A 17,080-nucleotide genomic window follows, 5' to 3' on the forward strand; every position below is an offset into this window, starting at 1 on the left:
GAACTGTGGATTCTCTCTTAAACGAAGTCCGTGTCTCAAACGGAACATTATCCAAAAATTCCATTCAACAAGTCAGGCCCATAACCTGAACGGAATATAACAAATTTCGGCTCGCTTCGTGTCACTGAGAATCCACAATTCTTTTCACCATCCTAAAATTTGATTGCCAAAACTATACTGAAGTAATAAGGTGATAAAACCAAAGCAAACGCCGCGGATAGACGAATATAGAAATGGTTGAGATCGACAATTTGGTGTCAAAATAACAATATGAATTTAAAGAATTGCGTTCGTATAGCAACGCGTTATTGTTATTTTGATGCTAACTTTGACGATGTCTGCAAGATTTCAGTACTGAAGTCTAGATGTATACATTTTAGATGTACGTTTTAATCGGCTGTTTTCCGACTTTATTGGGATGAAATTCAATTGTGTCAGACAGATTGCTATAGACTTTATAGATGAGCATCGATGACAAATGGAAAATGAATTTTAAGTTTCGTTTTTCAGTTGAAATAATTCATGGAAATCTAGAAAATAGTCACTAAATTGCAAGAAATATGCGGGAGATACATCCCTTAACCGGATTGAATCATGGACATCTTACATTTGATAGGAGACAAGAAAATGCAAAGATCGTGTGAAAGCTTTAAATGTACTTTCGTGACCTAACCCACTTAAAAGAATAAAGTTAGCTGACCGTTCGCCAGCCGGGATCTAATTGGCCAAAGTATTATTATAGATGCTATTCACCCATGGAAATATAAATAGAAGATTTCTGTAAAGGAAATTCATGAATATTTCGATGCAGAAAGGAGACATGTTCCATTCACGAATTATAATAAAAGTGAATTTTCATTGATTTAAATTCGTTTCGACTAGTCTGACGATGTCTCAGTAGAAGGTTTTTTTAACTTCAGAAGAAAAACCGACGTCAGCCTATTACGAATGAAGACAAATCAATGAAATTTCATTTTTCTTATAATTCACTAATTGAACGTGTCTTCACCTTTTCTCCAGTTAGATATTCAAGTAGCATCTAAACCCTAATTGCCAGTACTAGTGTGAATTTCTCACTGGGAAAGTGTCAAGAGAATGTTAGCGGATATGGTTAGAACTGACGTTTTTTGAACAGCACGTGAACAACAAAAAGTAAAACTTTTTTGGTCTTATTCACAGAGTAAAAGTTTCAACATGAGACAAAGATCTTTTTCAGACACGTGACATAAGCGAATCATAAGTAAAATGCAATTATTTTGGATGTTGTATTGCTTCGGACACACCGACCGTTAGACTAATTTTTTGAAATTGAAGAGTGCAAAGTATGATAGATCAAATTGAAATTTGGAAATAAAATTTTTGCTGTACGCGCCCTAATGAGATTCGAACCCGAGACCTCTTGCGGATGAAGCAAGCGGTCAACGATCTGAACCACCGGACTGAACGTTCAATGTACAATGTTTCTTCTTTTAAACAATCGGAAAACTTTTATTCTGTTAAATAGTATTTTACATAACTAGGGATGACAAGTAGAGTTTTCGTGTGAATCCGAGGCGTAACCGAGGTCAATAAACACACAAGAACAACACAGTTTTTAACCTAAGTTATCTAATGTATTTTACATGCCGAGGGCGCCGAAAGTAGTGCTTTTTGTTGTATTTTTCTTATAATTGGTCAATTTTTAAGCGAATTCAATTCCAGAACGCATCTCTTTCTGCTAAAGTCTCTGAGCATGCGTTAGGAAAAGTACTAGATATTTCATGTTAAAATCAGTAAAGATTGTAAAATGCTGATTCGGTGTAGAAGGAAACCATCTCTGGAGTGTTACTAAAACTGAAAAAGTCATGTACAAGCTTTAACATTTGAAATGTCTATCTGTCAAATTTTTCTGAGAAATCAAATGACACATTTTAAATGTTAAAAACTGTAATTAAACTGATCATTTGAAAATAATATTTTGTAAAAGGAAAATATGAATCGATTGCAAAGAATAGAGAATTGATCGCTAGAAAGTAAGAAAATTGACACGGCTGAAGTATTTAACAATCACGTTTCCAATTTTCTAGCGATCAATTCTTTATTTTGTAATTATCGGTTTAAATACTTCTCCCCTAAATGCGAAGAAAGCGAAAATATGTAAATCGTCGAACTGTATCATGTGCACATTGAATTTCGTCATGGAAACCTAACAAGTTAGATATGGCCCAATTACTTCAATAACAAACAAATTATTACAAAAATCAAGCAAAATGATTGTATTTTATGTTTTATAAAAAAAAAAAATTAAAAACCTTGAACGTAAACACACAAAAATACGCTTATCTTTGAAAAAAACTAAAAATAAAAAAATTGACGAGATAGATGCAAACTTATTAATTTTGTATAACTTATGAAATTTTGTATAAAAAAAATGAGAAAAAAAATAATAATTTTTAAGTTCATAATTATGTAGACCTAAATATATCCGAATCTAATCCAAGTGCAAATATAAATTCAATTTTCATCTATAAAACAAGAAAAAAAAACAAATAAAAAAAATCTGCAATAAGTCTACAAGAAAAAAAAATTATTTTTTATATACAAGCAGAGACCCCGCAAATATGAAACAATGTTACAACTATTATATAAATATATTTTAGTGTTATATAAGAGAGAGAGAGAATGGATCGTGAAGAGAGTCGAAAGAAGGGTCTTTATCAAGCATCGTCGAAAGAAATGTATCATAAAATCAAAATTTCATTTTTAAGAAATATGATTATTCAAATTTTATAAACTTAAGTTGATGTTCCTTTAGATAGATTCAAGCAGCACAATCTATATGTTTCTTGATGTCTTGAGTCTATTATCTGATCATAAGTCGCCTCAGAAATTTATACGAAAGAAAAAAGAAAAATTATTGAAACGTTTCGACCACTGCCTCTATAAACGCTAAAAATATTTTAGTGTTTTATTGCCAAAAAAAAATGAAAACGAAAAATGCAATAGCTAAAGCAAGTAGTACAATATCTAAATAGTGTTATACACTAGGGGTGTGCGATGGTTTAAGGATTGAAAATGGTCGAGAAGGACGTTGAAAAGAAATCTTTCAGTTGAAGGAAAATTGAATACAATTTGAATTACAAAAAAATGGTCTCTAAAGGGCGTGGGGTAATTTGGCACACGGTGCTAAAACAACGCATTTTTCAACCACGTAAAAGGTGAACTCGCACACGATTTTTCGATACCAAAATTTTGTAAAAGAAGTCATTAAGTCGATGACATGGCTGAAAAGCATTTGCAGCAATGAACTTGCGTGTGCGAGTTCACCTTTTACATAGTTTAAAAGTGCGTTAGTTGTCTGACGTGCTTGCTACCAGATTTGAATCCAATTCTCCTTATATTCAATCCACATGCATCACCAATGCTAATACATTTACGTATACGTGTATACCGCACGCACGTGGATTGAATAACTTCATTGGAATCTATTCGTCGAAAATGTGATTTTTGTTTATTTTCTTGCACTGTAACAGTCATTTACTGTGTGAGCCTTTCATACTTTTCTGCAATCGGAAAAAAGACATTTTAAAGTATCGATGTGTCTTCTGCTTTATAGAACAGTTCGAAAACGAAAATTACATCACAGCCTATTTTAGAAAATTCATTTGCTAAATGCAAAACTTGTTAGGAATTTTAAATAATCTGGGAAAACCCATAGCAAATTAAGAAAAGATGAGCAAATTAATTTTCCAAAAATAGGTTCTGAATCATATAATCAAATACCGATTCTGTTACTTATTTTGATCTAAATATTTCCAACATATTGAAACTAAATCTTTTACTTCGTTAGTTTAAGCCAGAGCTCATCGCTTACTTTTTGCTCGATAAAACAGGTGACACAAAAAAATTTGCTTTGTTGCCGGAATAAGAACCATTTTCTATTCCTGATACATTGTACGTCCCAAGTTTGTACACAAACCGCATATTAAATGAAAAACAAAACTCTTATTTTAAAAATAGAATTTAAATAAAATATTAGAATTTTAAGAATTATCTTTTTGTACATAAATTTTTTTTATTAATAGAAGAAAAACACCAAGCAAATAACTGAACACAGCTTTAAAGAAAACCCAAAATAAATACGAGCAGTCTTAGCGAATTTCTATGATTTCAGAGTTTACAGTGCCGTCTTACCGAAGGGGCAAAATGGATAATATCAGGGGCGTAAAATATTTTAAATTTTGCGATCCATTGCTCAGTGCATAGTGCATAGTGCATAGCTCATAGTCTCATAGTAGTGTGTATACATTCGCTTGAAGTACTAGACTTGCGTATTGTTCGATAAATGTGTAAGTTTTGCACATCATGTGAAATGTATACATCATTGAAATTTAATTGAATTAACAGAGTGGTTCAAGAAATGGACAAAGTGGTTGGTATTTATTTTGGGTTTACTTTATCTATAAAAAAAAACCTCTTCCCAACAATAGCTCACACACAAACAGTCAAAATAAGTATAAATTTTCGTTAAACAAGTGACTAGATGAAAATATTACCTCAACAACAAACAAAACAAACAAAAAATGAACTTAGAATAAAACACAAAACGAGCCATATTAAAATGAATGAGAAAACCTGTAGAAAAGAAGAGAAATAAAAAACATATAGAAACTGTTGAATGTCCATTAAATTCCTATACAAATTAAGATTTTATGAAAGAAAGTGTCCTCAATTGATAGTCAATTCGCCAATACAGAAATTTATAAAAAATATTGGCGAAAATGTAAACCGAGCGAAATGAATTTTACAGATTAACGTATACTATGTTAGTATATATATATCTACTATATACAAATATATAAAAAAAATATTAAATAAACAAACAAAACATTGTTTAATCCATTATTTAAGTCCATTTGAATTCAAAACTGCCATTTTGCAGATTTTACGGACCGATTAATCCCTGTCTTTCTTTTGCGATGTTCAGTGTAAATGGCGGGGAGGCCTTTCACCATTGTAAATTGTCTTTGTCCGAGTCGGAATAGAAACTAACACAAATGCTACGAGTTTCGTTTGTGGGTTGCATAACAACGCCATATCTAGTTGCACAAAATCACCGCTTATGATTCACGATTCCCAGCCTAGAAGTCAAGCTACGTTGCCCATTAAAATGGTTTCCGATAAAATCGGTCCGGATCAAGAGAAGAATTTAGTTCACCACGTCAAAATTATTGAAGAAAGTTGATTGCGGAATGAGCGTACGGGGGTACTTTTCTTTTGGGCGAATAATATCGTTGATGGATTTTTATTTGTTTCTGTTTCATTCTGTACAATAAGTTTGGTCAATGATATTATCGTGAAATTATGATCCTTCATTGGAATGGTATAAATGATCTGTTGAAAACCATTTGACGAATGCCTTTCATTTTTCTAAGAAAATTTAATTTTTGACAAAATAACTTTCTGTGAGAATTGCGAGGAGCATTTGTGAAAACGTGTTCGTAAGCTCTATACGAAATAGTAGATTCACTAGAGCTTTATTTAGGGACAATAAATGTGGTTGAAAATGACTAGGATTTTTCACAGATATCCACTCAATGTCTAGCTGCTTATTAATTGGGCTATTTTATTAGGATTGCGTTTCCCATAGTATTTGCCTAAAAGATTGGGAATTTCGTTAAAAATTTCAATGTCGTGTCGCTAAACACTGATTGGTAAACACATTGGTGAAACAAATTGCAGAGAGTCAGTTTTTAATTCGAATGGACGTTAATTATTATATAAAAATATCGAGTTGGTGGTTAATGAAGAGAGAAAAATGAAGAAAATGAAAAACATAAATAATTTATGGAAAAAAACAGAAGAAGAAGAAGAAGGAAAGATGTGAAAATCTGTAAATAAAAGCAAAATATATTTGTATCTTTAAAAGAAGGAAAACTATTACGTTTTACTGTAAGTCGATTAAAAAACTTTCAAATATATTTTTATAACCCAGAATATTGATCTTATTTTGTAAAGTAAAATGAATAAAAAAAAAAAAAACAAAAAATCAATTGTTCCATTGTGTTTTACTGGATATCTTACTCAACGAAAAGTCAGAAGAAACTGTTGTAGTTGGTCAAGGAATATTGTGAGTATCTAGGAATATGTCCGGCGACAGCTTGTCACCGAAATAGTCGGGGATCAATTCTCGGATCAGGTAAATCAAAGATTTTCAGGGTATATGAAAGATGTTGCCAAGAAACAAGAGTGGCACAAATAATTCGCCGCACTTGGTACACATGTCGACATTAAGCTTATAGATTTTGAGCGCCACCAAGACGTTACCTAATAGCGATTAATTTGTGGCTGTTTCGCATGTGCTCCAAATAAGTTTTGAGTAGCAGACCGTAGATTGACATTAACGCGAAATGGTGCCACTCGTATATTAGTTAGTATCGACATTTACGTAACATTTGAAGTCCTTGTTAAGGATTTTTTTTTCTGTGGATGTTTTACCTGAGCGTTCACCCCTTGGCGAATTTCTAGCCTACATTTGTGCGCAAAAATAGGCATGCAAAAATGTGTATTTTTAAAGAAAAAAATGAGTTTGCGGTTTATAACTTATCCGACTTAAAGAAACCTTTGTAAAATGTGCAAATAACACGGTGATCTATTGGGAAGTATACAGTACATCTTGAGTGACCATTTATTGACTGTAAATGAACAGTGCGCATCTCTGCTTTACATTGTAAAGTTTACAATGAGCCCATATTCGGTGAAAGCAATTGAATTTCAGTTCTTTTTATGAAGTCAAATGAGTGAGGTCTTCCACCTACTACAAAGGAGGAGGAAAGTAACATTTTCAAGGCCAATGATCGCACTGTTCAGGACAATTCTGTGCTGAACATGTACTTTTAATCTCGTTAACTTCTTCAAAAACTGTTTTCACGACCCCTTGAGATACTATTACTTTTCAGGTGTTCAGTCTGAAAATGGAAAACTAACAGAAAAGATACCTATTTCTTTGAATTGAAAGACGATTCGAACGAGCCATAGCTTGCACAGTAGCTCAGTTATGGGTTGTAAAGGTTATGGGTTCGTGGTCCACCTCTGCACCAATTTCATTTCAAACTACATGTTCACAAGCACACTACATACCATAACACTTATGTCAAAGAGTAACGGTAAAAATATCGAATGTGTTCTATTTATATAGTCCAGGATATTCTGTCGAGACGTATGTAGGAGCAGGACAGTTATTGTCTCAGAGCGTTCTCCACACGCATCGCAACTTGTGTCCGTACGTTTATCAATCGTGGTAAGGTGCTTTTGAAGTGTCCAGTCATTACTCCTATAAGAGTTCTGAATCTAGTTCCGCTGACATTCAGTAAGAACTTTGAGGTCTTCTTGTTAAGCACAATCCATATTTTGGACTGTCTGTAACCTTCTGTGGAATTCCAGTGTGATATGAATTTATTGTTTATTGATTATCCTATTAAAGTGTGATAAAGGCGTTGGTACTATTGGTTGAGGTCCAATAGGTTCGCTAAGAGGCCTGTTTAGCTAAGTTTTCTGCTTTTTCATTTGACAATACGATTTAGATCTGCCAATTCGTTCATGTATCATGGCATTCTAGAGTTTGAGTTAATTCCGAACTAAAAGGTGAAGAAGATATTGCTGTTAGCGCTGCCTCACTATCCGTACAGATTGTCATAATAGACAGTTTGCGCAAATGACATGACATATAATTTATGATTCAACTTTTAAGTTGGAAATTATAAGTCACCTCTGGAAGGTTACTTCTAATTTCCAGTTTATAAGTTGACTCATAAACTATACGTCATTGGCCCAAACTGTCTAATGTCTACGTGTGGAGTGGAATAAATGTAAAGAAAATCGATGCTTTTATGCGATGAAATACATGTGGAACGAATAAAATCAATTAGTAGGGAAAGCTAAATGTCTAAAATGTAAAGCTTTGTTATAAATTTATCGTCGGAGACCTGCTCGTATACATAGCGACTTCAGTGAGTTTGACACTTGCTGAGTTACAACGTGAAAGTGACAGGTAAAAGCTCTCTTTGGTTTGATTTTTGTTCCTAAACTGCGTGTTGGATATTCCGTGGATATTATTGTAAATTTAATAAAAAAGACATGGTCGGAACGAGAACACCTCTAGCCAAATTACCAACCTACCATGTTGCTATAGAAAACTGTAGAACAATTATTTAAAATTACACGCAACGGAACAGTCGATAGATTATTGGCTCTCCATACATACATATTGCCATTCTTATATTCTCCTTTTTGAAAATGCAATCATCGCAACCACAAATTAACATTATTTCATCACACATTACCACAATTAATAATTATTTTTATGCGAATCACAAAAATCACAACACATTATATGCAACCAACGTTATTATACACGCACACATATATGAGAAATATTTGAGAAATAAACAAGAGATAGAGTTGTCAAAAAAAAACTTTGCTTAATTGCTGAATAGCAACGGTACGAAGGTAAGAATTGAATCAAATCAATTTTACCGTTGCGAGTTTGAGAACTGTTATATGAATAGAATTTAGTGTTTCTGCTTCAAATTATTTGGATTACTTCGCTATGTGTAACTGCAGTAATGAACGTAAGTTTTCTGAAAGCTTCAAAAGTTTCCCGTTAATAACCAGCGATATTTTGTCGGGCTAATGTAATTTTCCCTGTTGAATCATCCTGACATTGAAACAAATTCCAGTATCAAAATCACTATTACGACATTGATACAAAAAGATCAACAAACAAAGGGCCCTCCAAAGGACGCTTAATGAACATTAGTCGAAACCAAAACGGTTTACAAAATATTCTAATGCATCTTTCGGTTGTTAGCTGTGGAACCTTACACATTAAACCTACCCCGAAGGAGGCTGGAAAAAGTTGGTTAATCAATAAAAGAATTTAAAAGAACAGATAGCTGATGGAACACGGAGATATTGAATTTTTTTTAGTGGTTTTTGTAGAGGGCGGCACCACGAGTTTTTGTGGGACCTGCGGGATGCTTCGAAGACTGTTTGGACCCTACTGGTGACTTGTTTGATCACAAAAATATAGAAACTGTTTATCCTGAGGTCTAAGCTTTACAGCGATACCAATAATGACATGCATGACTACCAACAAACATATTTTAAGAAGGAAAATCATTCAACTAGGTCGATGTGAATTTTAAAGGCTGTATCATACGTGGATTACTTTTATTTTCTGTCAAAAAGTATTTTCCTATGCTGGTGCATGTAATAAGGCTGTTACATGTATAGGCAATAGCCTTTTTTTGATACCAACATTGAAAAATGATACTTTCGCCCCGCATATGAGGGGCGAAAGTAAAAAAATGCATCCCACGGGGAGAAAGTACTTAACGAAGAGCGAACGCAACTGAACGAACAGCGAAAGTGACTGACGTCACAGAAAATGAGAGAAATGAGTCGAGCTGTCAACAAAATCCGCTCATATTATGCAGAATTCTTTGATCAAAATTGTAAAACACTGTGCGCCAGTGTTCTTATTGAAATTAGCATACAAAGTTGATACTTTTTGTTACTGAATGATTTGTTAGTTATATCTTAATTTTTGTGTGTGTTATTGTTGTGATGGCTAAATTATTAAATTTTTCATATACCAGGAGGCTGCCGCCCCCTGGACCCCCGCATTTTCTGGCTAAATGCCTTTTTATTTCAACATTTTGTTGCGATGTTTGCGATACGTATCAATTTTCAATGTTGGTATCAAAAAAAATAGTATGAACGACTCGGGGCAAAAGTAAAAAAATTCAACTTGTGCGATTAGAGCCCTTGCCTTCGGCGCGGGCTCCAACTCTCGCACACGGTTGAATTTTTTTACTTTCGCCCCTTGTCATTCAATGTACTATTACATCACTCGCATAGGAAAACGTTATACTACACACGGGAAATAAAGTGATATCTCGTATCACGATGAGTAAATGTACCTCGGGCTAAAGCCCTCGGTTACTTTTACTCATCTGGATACGAGATATCACTTTACTTCCCTTGCATAGTAATGTACTATTTGCGCCTGACGATCATAATTCGACGCTTTTCATCACTCACTCTAATGATGAAATGTGCGTTTTTTTGGTACTGCTCACACCAAGATGGCCGTGTCCGAAAAACTTACTTTTACGGCCGTTGATTGCGTCCGTAAAAGTAACTTTTTCGGACGCAAGAGATGATTCTTAGAATTTCAAAGTAATTTCAACGTTCAACGTAATTTCAATCACCGAATTCACTCGTGCACCGTCGACATAATTGACTGGCTCAACTTCATCCATTTGTCCAACCACCGAATCGACTACAGCAGTGTCGACAGAAATTATGTTGCTCGCAGAAGATGTGGACGCATCACTTACATCAACTGAACTGACTGTTGATGTGGGTTGGATACCCAGGATATGTGCAATTTTTCGTTTGTTGTTGATCGATGTCTCGATATATTTCTCGGCCATGCTTTCGTTCATCCAACCGCAATGTCTTCGCTTATCACTTAAACCCTTTTTCGTAAATTGGTGCTGATTTTTTAGGTAAAAGGTTCCGAATTACTATCTCAGTCTCCATCACAATATCGAAAAGGTCGTCTTCGGTCTCGGATCCGCTCATTTTGCTTTTTTTTTGCAACACTAAATTATTTTACGTAGCCTTGAGTCGACACTCAAAATTGAACTAGAATGTTCATGCGTCGTTTACGGTTATTTGGTTTCTGTGCAACAATGTGCAACAATGCACTGCAACATTGATTTTTTTATGCCAAATACTGCGAAAGTTTGTATTTTCGGTCGTCAAATGGTGACCGAAAGTAAAAAAATTCAGGCCTTGGACCGAAAGTAAAAAAATTCAGGCCTTGGGCCGAAAGTAAATGTCACTGTCATCATTTTACTTTCGCCCCGTGGGCTTGCGTATTTGCAGGCTGAAAGTAAATGTCACTGTCATCATTTTACTTTCGGTCCTCATATGTCTCGAAAACGCATGTTCACTTGATTGAAAGTACGCATTGAGTGTAGTGTTGTGTTGACGATAGCCAAATGTTTTTTTTGATACCAACATCGAAAGTTGATACTTTCGCCCTCGAAATTCGGGGCGAAAGTAAAAAAATGCAAGTTATGTGTTTGAGCGGGGAGAAAGAAAGAATACATAAAGCGAAAGTCAATATACATAATGCGAAAGTCGACTACATAATGTAATAGTCGACTCTTGTCAATAAGTGTACTGCGATCAAAATTGAAATAAAGCGTGCGCCAGTGCTCTTATTGAAATTAACATACGAAGTTGATATTTTTTGTTGCTGAATGATTTGTTAGTTATTTGTTAATTTTTGTGTGTGTCATTGTTGTGATGGCTAAATAATTAAATTTTTCATATACCAGGGGGCTGCCGCCCCCTGGACCCCCGCATTTTCTGGCTAAATGCCTTCATATTTCAACATTTTGTTCTGCTGTTTGCGATACGTATCAACTTTCGATGTTGGTATCAAAAAAAATAGTATGAACGACTCGGGGCAAAAGTAAAAAAATTCAACCTGTGCGATTGAGGCCCTTGCCTTCGGCGCGGGCATCAACTCTCGCACACGGTTGAATTTTTTTACTTTCGCCCCTTGTCATTCAATGTACTATTGTGAGCAAGTGAATGTATGTTTACAGTAATTTCATTTGTTAAATTGTTTTTATTTTTATACCAGGGGGCTGCCGCCCCCTGGATCCCCGCGCTTTTCGCCATTTTGGTGTTTCTACAGCAAATTTTGTTGATAACTCCTTAAATTATGTAAAATAACTAAAAATACTTTATAAGAGAAAATAAAAGTAATCTACGTATGATATAGCCTTTAAAATTCTCAGCGACCTAGTTGAATGACTTTCCTTCATAAAAGATGTTTGTTGGTAGTCATGAATGTCATGATTGGTATCGCTGTAAAGCTTAGACCTCAGGCTAAACAGTAACTATATTTTTGTGATCAAACAAGTCACCAGTAGGGTCCAAACAGTCTTCGAAGCTTCTTGCAGGTCCCAAAAAAACCAAAATTGATCTAATTAAAAAATTTCCCATCGAAATATTTTCTTGTTATGTTATTCTTACTCGTGGTGCCGCCCTCTACAAAAACCACCAGGTCACTGTGACCACACCAGTATTTCACTTAAATCCATAAATTATCTCTATTTTAAATTAAGAGGAGGTTCTGTGATTTTGTACGACACCTAATCTACGATTTATGATCCGTCCGCGTATAGTCTAAAAATCAATTAAAATTGCAATATCTTATTAGATAGGAATTAACACGCCTTGTTTCAATAAAAATCAAATTATTTTGTAAGCGAAAAGTGTAATTGCTAATCAAGCCTTGATTATTCATTAACTTTGCATATTTATATGTTAATTTGACGTTGATCGATAAAATTGCAAGCATAAGATGTAAACTAGCGCCGTCAACGGTCACACACCATCATTGTTGTGTCAATTAAATTTTATAGCTTTATTTGCTCGCCTAGTGTCGTATAGTAATGCTCAAAAGAATTTCTTATTTTGCCTCTTTAGAAAAGATTTTGTTAACAATGAACAATGGGGTGAGCATTAATTCGTTATGTGTGTAGTGAAATTTGAAACTAATTTCCTCGATTATTGAGCTAGGTAATTTTGTAAAACAGAAAATTTGAAAAGATTTGCGAATTCATTCAAGTCCGTTTTTGCGAAGTAAGACGCAGGACAAATTGAAATGCTCGTTCCCAAATAACTGAACCTTGCTTCAAATTTCTCTAAGACGTTGAGTGTCGTTTGCAGTGGTTAAATTCGCCTATGTCAGATTGAGCTTTTATCTCTTTTGTTCTCTTTTGTCAATACGTTTTTTTCTTGATTTTGTACAGAAATGAAGACAAAAATTGATATACCTTTCGTACGGAAGTCGTTTTCTTAAACTAAAAAAAAAACGACAACATCAATGAAAAAAAAAACGGACTGACATAGAATAAGAACAAAAGATAGAAAACTGCCATAATTTGCATAAAAGACTCAGTGACGTCACTAAGTCCCTTATGTAAATTAAGACAGAAAAGCTCTACGAATTCGCCACTAATTGCGTGGATTGACAAACCAGAAAGCTTTAATACTCGAAATTTCGACATCTTTATCTTGCATTTTTCGTCGCTAAAATTGTAGCCTACGTTTGCGTGTTTCGTAATTCATTTTTGTTAATATCTTTTCATCAGAATCCTTTTTAAAAAATGTAGGACCGCAATTCCGACCACGAATCTATTAGCTTTCAATAAAAATTAGTTTTGGTTGTAGTCGTTTGACCAGCTCTGAGAAAAGTAAGCAGTTTAATGAAATTTTCATAAACTGCTCATTGTTCTCAGAGCTGGTCAAATTGCTACAACCAAATCTATTTTCTGTTGAAAGCTAACACAATAGTGGTCGGAATTGCGGTCGTACATTTTTGAAAAAGGATTCTGGTGAAAAGATATCATAAAAAGTAAACTAAAATCCAGTATTTAAAAATCGCCCTAATGTATGCTTTTCGGCAAAGTACCGGTGCCTCTTAATTCGTTTTGCTCATTTTCGTAATGTAAACGACTGCTATCTAGGTCACATATTTGAATTTTTAAAAATTACCCTTTTTTCCTGCGTTTTTTAAGCTTAAATTATTTAGCATTGATGCATTTCAAAAGATTTTTCCCTCAAATTATATAATCACTAATCACAATTTGAACAGTTATAGCAACAGCTTGTCTCCCTGCGCTTTAATAGTCACCTTCACAATATGATGATGATGAAAGCTAAATTTCAGTGAAACAATTTTTGTTGATACAGACGCCTGGCCACAGATCTACTCTGATACAATCTTACAATGAAACTGACTGAACGAATACTCTCAACGGAACAGTAGCTTCTTATTTAGCTACACCGCTTTGTGGTTATTCAAAAAAAATTGACCCCCTGAACAGGTTTGTAGGTCGAAGACAGAGAAATCGTTGAATGCGTTTAAAGGGATTTATAGCAACTTTATGTAAATGATTACATGCTGAATACATCAAAAAAGTGGTTGAAATAGGAAAAGAACGGCTATCGACGTAGATGAAAGACTTTATCAAACATAGCGAATTCTCTCACTGCATCGCGCATCGTGTACATGTTAAACCGTTGTTTCGCTTTCGCTGAGCGTTAAGAAGTAAACTCGAATAAAAATGAATGAATAAATCTTCTCACGTAGATCTTTACAACCAGTTCTCCTAATTTCGTTTTACTGTGCAAATTAGTGTGAGGCGCCATTCAAATAGTGCGCACGCACTTAAGGGGGGAAGGGGTGTCTAAAATTGGGACTTTTTATATGGAAAAACGCGTGCGAAACGGGGGGAGGGGTAAAAAAATAGCCGCACACCACGTGCGCACTTTATGAATGGTCCCTTATCCCATGTAAATATTGAGCAGAATCATAAGAATTTCCCGCTATAAAAAATGGTGGTGACCTTGGCTTGGGCCAAATTTCCAGCAAGCATTGATGAATGCAGTAAATCAAGCGCAAGTGTCTTCCATCGGCGTCTTCAGACTACAGTTTCATGCTATCAACGTTCAGCGTTGGATTCTTAAATCAGTTTTCTTATTGTCACTACCGATACAAGTGGGACGGAATGGCTCAGTGGTTTCGTACAAGTTGAAGGGCGGATGTCTATAAACTTCATTGATAAAGGATTTTCAAAAAGAAAATTCCCTGAGAATTTTCAATAATTTTTTGTGTATTTTCTATGATCGTAAGTAGACTTTCTATCCAGTTTCTCGCAGGTTTTTCAAGAACTTTACAACTTGCAGATTATCTTGAATTTCCAAGTACTTTTATACTTTCCAATTTATGATGTTCTCATAAAATGATTTTTAAGTTTTAAGAATTATTAAAGGACTTTTTGTTGGCAGAGTATTTTTTAGTTCACCGCGCGTACTAGTTAAACCATTCCACATGAAATTTTTCTATCGATTATCGCATTGCTAACATCCTTAAGTTCACTCAAGCTTCCTAATTTGGGTAGCTGCAGTGTTTTTGTTGGCTGCAACGATGTACTTGTACACACTGAATGACTCGTATGATGTATCCAAATACGATGAATTTGTGTGGATATAGCTAGCATACATTTAAGCGAGATATCAAATTGATATTATCAATTAAGAAGCATCGGTACTTAGCTAAAATTGTAGCCTAAATTTATTTTCTGTTGAAAGCTACCACATTCGTGGTCGGAATTGCGGTCGTACATTTTTCAAAAAGGATTCAGATGGAAATATATCACCAAAAGTAAACTAAAATCCATTATTTAAAATTCGCCCTAATGTATGCTTTTCAGCTAAGCACCGATACCTCTTAAGCAGCCACTCTGAGAGTATTTGCATACTCTGGGGCGTGGTTTCGAAGTCATATTAAGTGAATAGTGAGGTCAAACAAACAAACATTAAAATTGGTAAGAACCAATGCATCTAGAACAAATATGTATCAATGACTACTATCTGAGATTCTCGAGGCGCTCCAACACTTACCACTAAATGGCATCATGTTAACAACGTATTCGTTCAAATTATGCAAACGATCAAGACTACATTGTCCGTCCCGAGCGTATAGTTTGGTATGTGCATAGGTCCACTTCCGCATCCGTTGGAACATTTTTTCAGTTTTTTGTATAGGATTGTATGGGAGAGCAGCGGATTTTTTCATAATAGAAATAAAACAAGGCAAACCATATGAATCGACTTATTCTTAGATCTAACATATTCATTACCAGCAGACATGCATGACAAATCAATATATGAAATTCTCTTTCCATTCGACGAAGGTATTAAGATAAGTTCATTGCTTGTTGTTGTGAATTAAACCGATAGGAACTTTAAAATCGTATTTAATTCTGAGTGTCTAGCGAATCGTCCAGCACTTCGTTGACAATACAAGCCATGAATGACCTCTTTTCTTTTCGTTTTTTCCCAAAATATTTCATTAAAAAAATTACATTTGTACGTTGGTAAATGAACATTTGAGTCCTTTTACTTCATACAATTCATAATTGTTATATATACACAACTAACAACGGCATCGCGTAATATACTCTAATGTGACTAAGAATTATGCCATTGAACAGCGCACTTCAAGCAAAAGTGATCATAGTCGTGACACCTGCCAACTAGAGTACTGGTCAGTATGAAATGGTCTCTTTTTTACAGAGTTTTACAGTTATCTGTTAAGTTTCAATTCCTAATTTAGAGTAAAAACTCATGCTTGAAGTGCGTTTCCCTGTAAGATAAACACAAAAATATATGGAGAACTAACGCATGCACTGTAAACGTGATTATGGCCAAACAAGATGAAAGAATACAGAAATTCGATCTTTGATCAATTGGGAACATACCTTACTTCTGCAGTGGTAAACTGTTTTGGTTTGATATGAAATGCGTTTCCGGAGAATTGTTTTTTTCGTTTTCGTGTGAAGCTTCAAACAGCTAAAGGACAACATTTTATTTATTTCCTAACTCATATTTGATATTAAAATCTCTTTAACCCGCCCATTATATTGATCGTACCCAGCAATGTATCACATTACATTGTCGTACTTACTTGAGCGACTCACTTAATTTAAATAATTTGTAAAGCTAGAACTTTATTGACCTGCAGATGCAACCTCGGTAAACGTTACTTGCTAAATTGAAAAAAATAAAAATTTAGAGAAAAAACCCGAAGAAACCTCGATCACAAAGTAAGTATTATATAACTTCAATTTATCCATTACCATGATCAATGCTTTTTGATAGAAAAGAGAAGCGAATAGAAAACAAAAAACCAGAACATTTATTCGCTTCGATATTAACCTTATACCAATTTACCAAAAAAAAAAAAATCTACTCAATTTACCACAAAAAAATGTATTTTATTACCCAAAACCAATTCAAATATTGACTCGCGAACGTTGACTAACCAACATTTCTCTAAAAATTTTGAGAATAAATTGTAATTTTGTGTCACCATATCATCAATTTACGTCAATAACTGAACGGAATGAACTTGGTCTTGAAGCTAATTTGGTAGGGAAACTTG

Source organism: Bradysia coprophila (genome assembly GCF_014529535.1).
Source record: "Bradysia coprophila strain Holo2 chromosome X unlocalized genomic scaffold, BU_Bcop_v1 contig_12, whole genome shotgun sequence".
NCBI classification, from domain to species: domain Eukaryota; kingdom Metazoa; phylum Arthropoda; class Insecta; order Diptera; family Sciaridae; genus Bradysia; species Bradysia coprophila.